Source organism: Triticum aestivum, chromosome 7D (assembly GCF_018294505.1).
Source record: "Triticum aestivum cultivar Chinese Spring chromosome 7D, IWGSC CS RefSeq v2.1, whole genome shotgun sequence".
Taxonomy (NCBI): Eukaryota; Viridiplantae; Streptophyta; class Magnoliopsida; order Poales; family Poaceae; genus Triticum; species Triticum aestivum.
In genome coordinates this window covers 373,740,874-373,751,600 of record NC_057814.1, presented here as the reverse complement: position 1 = coordinate 373,751,600, position 10,727 = coordinate 373,740,874, and the positions used below count along the sequence as shown (strand labels likewise).

The window sequence follows — 10,727 nt, the reverse complement described above, 5'->3', positions numbered from 1 at the left end:
CTATAAATAACCTAAATTCCTATTCGACGCCTTTAGTGCCGGTTCTAGGCTATTGTGCAAACCGGCGCACCCCCCCTGCATTGGGCTTGGCCCATTTTCTTTTTCTTTTTTCAACATACAAAAAATGGGCGTATTTGAGACTCGAACTACAAAGCTCACGTTTCAGCACTAGAGTGATGTCAACCTGGGAGACTTCACATCATGTGTCTAAGTTATTCTTTTGTTATGCGTCAAATGTAATGTTAAAAATAAAGATTCTGGTTTTCCTTTTCTTCGGCTTTGTTTGGCTGTTTTTTTCCTAAGTTTTTACTCGGTTTTTTATTTTCTTTTTTCTTCTTCCTGCTTCTTTTAATATTATTATTTTAAATGCATGAAATTTTTTCAGTTTTTTCAAATTCATGAAGTTTCTCAAATTTGTGAATCTTTTTTTCAACTTCGTGAACTTTTTTCAAATTTCACAAACATTTTAAAATCTATGAACTTCTTGTGAGTTGTTTGCTAACTTTCTAGTGATTCTTTTCAACTTTCATGAACTTTTTTCAAATCCGTGAACTTTTTTTTAGTATTTTTTATAACATTTTTGTAACTATTTTTCCCAAATTCGTGAAATTTTCTCAAATTTGTGTGCTTTTTGCTTCATAACTGATATTTTTTCAAAATTGACAAACTTTTTTCAAATTCATAATTTTTGTTCAAACTGATAACCTTTTTTCAAACCCGTGAATTTTTCTCTGGAACACCAGGAACTTTTTGAACTCGTGAACTTTTTTTCAAAATCATGAACTTTTTTTAAAAAATCCTGAAGTTTTTTATTTTGCAAACTCTTTTAAAAATCCGTGTTTTTTTAATTCACGAACTTTTCTTCAAATTTGCAGACTTTTCCAAAATCGATGAATGCTTTTCAAATCTGCGGACATGTTTTTCAAAATCACTTTGACTTTTCTGAATTCATGATCTTTTTTCAAAATCGATGAACTTTTTGGAAGCCTGTGAACTTTTTTTCAAAATAACTATGAACTTATTCGAATTCATGAATATTTTTTAAAATTCATGATATTTTGCAATTTTGCAATTTTTTTCAAATCTTTAGCTTTTTTTAATTCATGATTTTTTTGAAATTCATGAACTTTTTCTGAATTCATGGTTTTTTTTTGTAAAATCGAAGAACTTTTTTCAGATCCCCGATTTTTTTTTCAAATTCGTGAACTTTTCCACAGCGACCTTCACGCGAATCAGGTCGTACTGGACTATGTGGTAGATCTCATGACTCAAGAGTTGTGTGCGTACACTGGGCCGGCCAACAGCAACCTTCGCGCAAGCGCCATCTTGCGAACTGGCGTTGAAGGCGCTGTATAAGAGCTCTTGCAAATAACCCCGTGCCATTGTATGTTTGCAAAAGAAACAAAGACCAGTGTGATAGTCAATAAACTACTTGTTAATGCTAAAGAAAGTTCTTGATGCACAACCGCATCATGAAATGATTTCTCGCATTAAAAACATTAACGTGTGCGGCATGGGCGTGCTCTTGTTGTGTCCACGTAGGCAAAGCTTTTGCCTACGAGACAAAAAGAAAATCCTACTTCCTCCGTCTGAAAATACTTATCATAAGGAGATGTATCAAAATGGATAAAGAAGATGTATTTAGATGTATTTTAGTTTTAGATATATCTCTTTTTATCTATTTTGATGACAAGTATTTTCGGACGATTGGGAGACGGAGGAAAAGAGTGGCGTGCGCGATTGGGCCTGTTGTGCGTCCTCACAAAAAAAAATCTCGCCGGTCCACACGCTCTCCCCCGGAAACGCTTCTTCTCGTCTTCCCCAGTTCTGCCGCCGCCGCCGCCTACCTCTGCCCCAACCTTGCCACCTCCTCTGCCCGTCTACCGTCCTTCCGTCACACCCCGAGGCCCTCATCACCTCTTCCCACCCGCTCATCTGCTTTGTGCCGTCGGCCTCCCTCTCGTCCGCTAACCGGCCATCGCGACGGGGAGCTAGATCTGCGCCGACACGCCTCATCATCGCCTTCGTCTTCTGCTGTGTGCCTACACATCGGCTATAGGGACAAGGACCTCGCCGGCTCGCGCATAATAGGTCAACGGCAAGCAGTGGAGGTGCAGCAGCGGTCGACGATGGTGGACCAGATCAGCGCGTCATGGGGGTGGACTCCAAGGCCGTCACGTGCAGAGAAGAGAGAGGCCGGCACGGCGGCCGGGCGCGGTCTGGAGAACCGGTGGCCGGTAGTGCGCGATATGGGCGTGCGCGACCTGCGTGAGTTGGAGGCGAGGTGGCATCCTTGACTAGCATGCCGTCGTAGATCCTCATCGTGCCTCCAGGAGAGGAGCTCGTCGAGGATCCCCTCTTCTCCACGGATCCATGATGGAGGTGCTTGTACCTTTGATATTCCATTCCAGTGCTGGAACATATATCTTTTGATTCGATGGAGTTATGTTCTAATGTAATTCCAGGGTCATATATGGAGGACTGGATTTGAATGGAAAGAATTGGAAGGAGTTTTTTTTTCCGGATGTTCCTGAGGCACTAAAGAACTTGCATTCTCACCGAATGAAGGTATGTATATATTTGGTCAAACTCTTCTGAGATGTGAATTGGGCTTTTAAGGCATAAAACTAGATTGTCACTGGCTGTGTTTATTGTTCATACTTCGTAAATGAGTGATTTAGGTCAGAAAGTTGTCTCCTGAGCTAAAGTGTCAAGAATAATACCCATAGCAGAACTCTGTGAATCATTCACACACAAAAAAGAGTGTACTTCTGCAACGTGCTGAACCATTGAGAAAGTCATCAAATATTCAGTTGCTCTACGGTTTGTCTATTCTACTTTCATATATGCAAATCAATATCGGTTTGAATAAAGCAGAATGATATGATGCTATGGAATGCTCAGTCCATCACCATACTGAGAAATAAGATTGTTTTTTTGGCTGGTAGATTGTCAAAAGTCGTAATGTAGTGAAGCATAGAGTATTAGTTGGACATGGTAGATGTAACCGAGCTCTGTTATAATTAAAAGAGAATAAGTAAAAATGCGAGGAGATCAAGAAGTTGATAGTTGAGCTGGACTACTTGAGGAAGCGGCTTCAGGAGCTCAAACCCAACAACAACTGTGGCTTCGGAAAAGATGTAAGCTCTCCTGTTATAAGATTGGTTGCATGTTCTTTAATTAGCAATTGTTCTCGTCATTTATAATTTACTTGCTCACTTTTTTCTCACCAATAGTTATTATATGAAAGGAATTGCTGGACATGATGTTTGTTTGACCAAAACCCTTTCGTTGTGGTTTCTCCATATGAATTTTCTGAAGAAAATATGTCAATCCGGTTCTCCACTTATGCAACTCTAAAAGTAAAAAAAATTAGAGACTACTTTGTGTTGATTTAATTATATCTTTGTTTGCCTACTTTCATCTAGGTTGATCTAGTCTTATGGAACTAATTTTGGTGATGAAATATCTTCCCTCGAACTGATGAAAATATTTCCCTTTTTTCCTTGCAGCCTTAGTAATTAGTTTTACAACTCTGCAACTACAATATACATTCTAATCTGAGCCTTAGTAATTAGTTTTACAACTCTGCAACTGCAATATACATTCTAATCTGTGATGGATGTGGGTACATATCTGACATTGTTTCTGTTGTACCAGTGTTTCCTGGTATGTTTCTGTTCCTTTCTCAAATTTGTATTCATTCAAGTGGCCATTTGGCGCTCAGATACGAAGTATTTGGCCACTGACGTTTGAATGAAAATCAGTTGCTGGATGCTCATTTATGGTCCTTTTTTCCTTGTTCTTTTGCTGTACACACTACAAATCAGTTTCACGAATTTCTGATATGATTGCTTCAATGATGATTTTTGTAGAAGAACTTGCCTTTGGAATTAAAGAAGATTGCTTTGACACTGACCAGAGACATACGAAGGAGTGAGCTAATTCCGTTGTACTGTGCTTCATGCTTTTTTATCATTGTTTGCGTCTTAAAAAATTCCCTACAGATTTCAGGGCTAGCAAATATGCTAAAGATAGGTACAGAGAAGGCAATCAGTGCACTGGATTCGATATTGATGCGAGAAAAAATGCCTTTGGGTCGAAGCCCACTTACTGTTATTCTCATGGTGTTTTACCCAAAGGATGTTAATCAGCACCTTACTTTTGAGTTTCAAAGTTCAAGCGATTATTACTTATCTATTTATCTATATTACAGTGAATAAGCCCACTTACTAATATTCTATGCAAGGAGAAATATGAAGTATATATTCTATGCAAAACCATCATAATAATGTGTAAAGTTCTGAGTTTATTGAACAAAATCACCATTGAAAAATAGAAATGCATTAGACCTTGGAGGTTACTTGTGAAAAGGAAGTGCTTCAGGTTACTCTTTGACTGTTTGTAGATCTTCTTTCTGTAAGCTCGTGGTTTCTTCAAGGACTTGAACGGTGTGTATATATTAACTAGCTGAAGAAGGAAGGAAAATGGAAAGAATATGAGATGCATAAACTCCCGACTTTAAATCAGAAGCAAGAAAATGGTCAATTTTCACATTTATTTCCTTTCTCGTGGCTTCAAAATAACTTCGTAGTTATGCAAGCTTGCTCCGTGTAGGGTTTACAACGAAAAACTGAAGAAGTTGTGATGGACTGAAAAAATTGCTCAAAGCAAAGGCGTCCACTCGGGATACATATTTCTAGAAGCTATAGAGAGTGTATTTATGTATTCATAGGTATATGATCACTTTCTCCGCTCCCATTTGTATGCATTATGGTTTACCTTTGGAAAAAGCTGTTGTGTAGTATTTCTATGTGTTTCGGTACGCATACATCTGGTTATTTTTATTCTGGAGAATTGAATTAGTGAAGTGGCCGGTGATAAGAAGAAGAGAGATATACCATTCACTTGTGTGTTAGTTATTGCTTCAAACATGGCAATCAAAGCCTACAGAAAAATTCAAACAATTAATTAGAGATCCTCTTCATTAGATAAAATAGAGTTTGCCTGATTCTTAGATAGCTTGCTTGCATTTGCTCTGTTATTTTCAATATAAATGTATTGAGTTACTGTGACTAACATGACACTTGAATATTCAGTCTGTGTGTTAGATGTGAGTGATGGATAGGGTCACACTCACACTTCTCTTCCTCCATTTATGTTTTTGTCTTGAACTTCGTTTTGGTGCACACCTCCTCTGGAGACTTACTTATCTTTCTCATTGTCGTCCTCCTACAAATTCAGCTTATGCGCTTGTTGGTTAGCTTGTGAGTAAGGTGTCGTTTGAGGTGATTCTCCCATTTATCTTATTTATCTTATTATTATGTCAACATGGTACACTAGGTGTCAGGTTTATGTCCACTACATTTGTATCTTACAATACTAAATTTGTTTGCTTTTATTTGATAAGTTACCAGAGCTTCCAGCCTTCCAGCCTTAATGTGAGTACATTATACCGTCGAGCTTTGTTTTCACTAGATTTGTAGAGCTATGCTAGAGTGTTAAAAAGGGTACATATGCCATCTTCTACAATTAAAGCTTTTTTGTCAATCTTATCTTACCTATGAATGCCCTCACAGAAAACATGTTAATATTTGTTCCATTGTCTTTCAGGAGGGCCACAAGGCTAGGACGGTTTGCCAGAGCAACATATCCCCTCCCTGCTACAAAGGATTGATTCTTTTAACCAGGTTTGGAATTGAAGTATTAGCTAGAGAACTATATTAAAATGTTAGCTTGCCGCACGTTACCTTCATCAGTCTGATTAGACTATGCTTCAGCATAACAGCTAGGCCTTGCATAAGTAAAACAGATGCGCCATTGTATTTTTACAAATACAATGGTCTATTTTCGAACGAAAATGCTTTATTAGTATAAATAATGGTTCAGTGTTAATCGAAAGTACAAAGATCTATTTTAGTGTTTTTTGCATTAGAAGAGAGTAAGGTGCGAAACTGACTCATCTGATTTCCTGTATTTTAGATAGGGTTCCAAATATCAATCAGATATTAATTATCTGTGAAAAATCCTTAGCATGTGGCCATCTAAATTTATTTGTTTTACTAAGCCGCACAAACCAGATTTGTACATGTAGACCCTGTGTCGATCGACAAGGTGGAAATAGAATTCTCTCGAAAGAAAAAGGGGATATGTAGATTTTGTGTGCGAGTAAAACTAGGATAGATAGATAGATAGATAAGGTGTACTACCTCGGATTGGCTTTTGCTGAATGGATTGTTACTTTTGTCTTGCACTGAACTAAACAAGTGCCCATGCAGTTTCAGAATCTGAACTTCTGTCTCATTAAACAAGAAGAGCGAGGCCGGTCATCCATGATGCATTTATAGATCCATTTGATGACGAGTCCCATCCCATCTTGAATACCCCTATTTATTTCAAGGGTACTAGCTAGCATTACCGTGTTTGTGTTTGCTGATTAAGTTTTGAGATTAATAGCTATTATTCTCATTCTGTATGTTTTATATATGACACCTTCTGTACATACTGATGTCCAGATAAATCAGCTATGTAGTCTTAATATTTCATATATACTATCAATTTTTGCCTCAAGCTTTAAATCAGTTATGTGTTGTGCAACACATATCATGAGAGTGACCACTCCAAGATTTTAATGTTGGTAATTATGTATGGTCCTAGCCATATTTGATATCATATTGTAGGCAAGGTATAGTCGATACTGTCATTCTTCTTTTTGCGGTTAAAAGATAGGACAATTCAGTTGTGCAAGAAGAATTTTAGAGGTTACTTCAGTACTTTGGGTCATTAGTTTGAAGAAAACATTTTAGGCTTTCTCTTCTGCTGTTGTTCATGCGGATATCATTTTTCTTTTATTCTTGTGTTAACTAAGAAAAGGTTATACCATATTAGTTGGAACTTTATCTCAGATTCTTTGTTTGCAAACTGATTTGTTGAACTTTTGGTGTAAGGAGATCAACTATGTCTTGCTTGCATTGCATGCTACAACACTTCGGTGAAGAAATATGCGATATAAGAGGTATTCCCATCTTCAGTTCTACTTCTTGACAAATGAAATAAAAGTGAATTCTTATTGGAAATACACCTGATCCTTTTTATATGGCAATGACAGTTCTAGCATTACTTTGTAGCTGATGATGGCTTGTTACCGAGTACTTCTACTTAAAATTCCTTATTATTCGCTGTCAAATACACCTAAAGGCACCATTGTACTCCCTCTGTCCCGGATCCGGGCGGTCCGGGGGGGGGGGGGGGGGGGGGCACCACGGCTCCTCTCTTCTCGAGAATCCATACATCCCTTATCAGTGTATGGAGAGCTATCTCTCGAGCACAGGTTGAGGTTCGTCCTCAATGGGAAAATGGAGCACCTAACAACGCATCTTCACAGACCAAGAACTACGAGATCACCCCTTTCATTCTGGATCTAGACAAATCTAAGACAAGAATTTTGAGACGGATGGAGTATTTATTTTTGTTAATTATCATTGACTTGATATTAGAACTTGCTTATCAAATGGTTCTCTTGGGTACTGCGTGCGCTTAATTCAAGCCAAAGAATATGAACTGGAGTGCATTTGCAGGCAGGGCAGCGCGTCCGGCTACCCTACGAGAAGAAGTGCGTGCAGCTGAGGACCCAGGATGCCAACGATGTGGAGCCGTTCACCATTGAGGGGACCAGGGCTGCCATCAGGGACCTCCAGACCAAGGTCAACATCTCTGCCGTCTTCATCGACGGCGTGTCCCGAAGTGTCATTGCCGTCCGTAATGACTCATCTAAATGTACGTATTTTTATGAAGCACACAACGGATGAGGTGAGTGTGCTCCTCTCGGACTCGCCGCACGGTTAGAGGGAGGCATCAATGGCACGCCGCCGCTCGTAACATGCAGCAATTTCTATTGTTGTATCTTATGTTGCCATGCAACAAGATGCTTCTGTCGATGGCATTATATTGTTGTGTGTTGCCTGTGATGGCATTTTAGTTTCTTTCTCACATGATGCATCTATATAATAAGATTCTCAAGAATTGAATGTATGTGTTATCTAGATCAAAAAAGGAAACTGAAAGGTTCATTTCTTTACTTGGCACCACCCAGTCCTTTCCGTCCATTCTTTGAATGTGTTTTATCTGCACACCACTTTTTTTTTTCTTTTGACCAAAGTCAGCAGGAGCTCTGCTATTGCATTTAGAAGGGGGAAAACTGTACACCGGCTACCGCGTCGAGCCCGACCCCCGCGTTGCCCCGAGCCGGGCAACTCGGGGGAAACCCTAGCCGCCGTCGGCGGGGCACCCACCGTCCGCCCACCCCGCATCGCCGCCGCCAGAGGGCCGGCCGGCGAAGCCGCGCTGGGCCTTGGGATGGCGGGGCCGTTTCTCCTTCCTCGAGCCCCAATCCCCCGCCCTCTGCCACCTGCCTAGATCTGGTTTGGCGGCTCCGGCAAACTCCACCGGCGACTGCAGCGGCCTCCCCCGGCTTCCCCTGCTCGCTGGCGGTGCGGATGGCTTGCCGCGGCCGCGGCTCCCGTTCGCCCCAGACGCGATTTGGGTGCTCCTCCCAGCAGGTGACGGTGCTTTTCGGCCAGCCGACCATGGCGGCCGGGCGTGCCCTACTTGCTGCGGCTACCCCCTCCCCCGACCCACCCCTTCCCCTACTCGAGCTTCGGACCGGCCTCTTTGGGAGGCGGCCATGGAGCCGGCTTGTCCTGCCGACAGTGCCTGTTTCTTGCAGCTCGCCGATCAGGAGTGTGGCTGCGCGCGAGATCCCTTCAACACCACCGCCACCCACCACCACCCCGCAGGGGCGGCTTCTGCCCGGCGGCCATGGACCTGCGTCCCTTTCCTGTGTTCATGGTTGGCCGGCGCGCCCTCAGACCCAGCAAGCCCTAGGAGCTGCGCTATTTCCGGCTCATTTGGCTCACTAGCTCCTCGGTGTCTCCGCTCCACCACCACCCTACCGGTTACTTGGTTGGCCGTCCATCCCGGTGCATCTTCGTCTCCGACATTGCTCCAGGAGCTGCGTCCCCTTCCAGCTCCTAGGTCCGCCGGCGCCCTGCTGCTCTGGTTCTGGGTGGCCCAGGTCTGCGCTCCCTTCCAGATCCTGTCTCGTCCGGGGATATGGCTACTGTCCCATACCCGCCGCCTCTCATTTCGCATAGCCACGCAACTTTGCCCTCCTTCGGAGTTCGCACGTCCAGCGGCGCCCGATGCCTCCTACGGCGTTGTGCGTGGCTCACCTTCCTGTAGTCGCAACTCCAGCAAATGCGCGACGACCTCCTCTCTGATTCGTGTTCCGACGTCTTGGGATTGCTCGGAATTGGCCAGGGAGAAATCACTGCATCTTATGCTGGTAGCGGCGGCACCCGTGGGTGTCGTACCCTTCTTGGAGGCGCTGCCATGGTCGTTTTTCTGTGCCCCTCTTCGAGCATCAGAGGAAACCCTAGGTTAGGATTTCCGGATCGGGCGACGATGACGTCTCGGTGTCATTCTCCTTCTTGAAGGCGTTGTCTTGGTTGCTCGTGGCGTCCTTGGTGCTAGATTCGGAGCTTTTGGTTATTTAGTTGTTGGTTGGATTGCCTCTCTGGTCGGCGAGTTTAGCTGTGTTCCTCTTTGCTTGGGTCGAGTATCTTACATCTCTCCGCTTCGGGTACCATGTTCACACCCCTTGCGTCCGTGTCATGTGTTGTACCACCTGTTGTACTCATTCTAACTTCTTCTATCAATGCAATGATACGCCCGAAAAGAAAATTGTACATCGGCTGTTGCCAGCTTACAAAGTAGCCAAGTGGCTTAACAAAAGAAGAAAATCCCCAGGCTCATAAGTCAGCCTTCTACTAATACAAAAGGGGACTACTCCCGCGCCTCCTGAAGGAGGCTGAGCTCAGCTTTTGCAAGATGGCAAACCTCTTGAGCAGAGGCGCTAGAATTCTGAAACACCCGCGGTTTCTCTCTTTCCATATGTGCCAGCCCATGTAGGAGGCGACTGACATGCACTCCATTCTTCGTCGCTTTGGAGAGATGCTATTAAGCTCATACCACCAAGAGGACACCGAGGAAGAGGCTGATCCAATGAGCGAGACTTCCGGATCGGAGACGGAAAGATCAGCCCAAATTTGCCTAGTGAATGGGCAGAATAGCAAAAGATGCACCGCTGACTCAGATTGCATGTCACAGAACTTGCATCATGGGTTATGTGGCCATCCCCTTCTCAACAACCTGTCCGCAGTCCAATTCTTGTTTTGGAGCAGGAGTCAGAAGTAAAAATGCACCTTTCCTTCGGTTTTCAACTTCCAGACTTTGTTCAGAGCTGGTTCCCGAATCCTCCCAATGAATTGAGCATTGTATGCAGAACTTGCTGAATACTCACCGTTAGCAGACAATCGCCAGGAGATGGAATCAGCCGTAGTAGAAAGTTGCACGTTTTGAATGACCTCCCAAAGAGAGAGGAACTGTTGCACTTCTTCAGAATTCAGTCTAAACAGGCCCGTCATCCATCTTCCCTCCTGGAAACCATCCTTGATGGATATTGATTTGCATCTTGACCTCTTCAAGATGGCCGGGGCAATCTTGGCCGGCGCCGAGCCATTTAACCAGTTGTCCTTCCAGAACAAAGTTTTTGCACCATCGCCAACAGAGATTTTGGTGCAAGCTTCAAATAGAGCAAAGTCTGAACCTACACAAGGTGTTGCCGACCCCTTCCAAGGCCTGTCATTATCATCCCATTTAAACCAGAG

General features: G+C 43.1%; 1 long non-coding RNA gene across 23 annotated transcripts; it reads left to right on the top strand.

Annotated features, from left to right (window-relative positions):
* Nucleotides 1-1,741: 1,741 nt before the first annotated feature.
* On the top strand, nt 1,742-8,084 carry LOC123165421 (uncharacterized). Of its 23 annotated transcripts, none has more exons than XR_006482991.1 (6): nt 1,742-2,382; nt 2,466-2,568; nt 3,031-3,140; nt 3,876-3,936; nt 4,008-7,015; nt 7,578-8,084. It is a non-coding gene; the product is annotated as an uncharacterized lncRNA (long non-coding RNA). The 23 variants fall into 23 exon arrangements; XR_006482990.1 differs by having other exon boundaries at nt 2,466-4,543; nt 4,618-4,735; nt 5,245-5,288; nt 5,411-7,015; XR_006482984.1 differs by having other exon boundaries at nt 2,466-4,735; nt 5,245-5,288; nt 5,411-5,441; nt 5,614-7,015.
* Nucleotides 8,085-10,727: the final 2,643 nt, after the last annotated feature.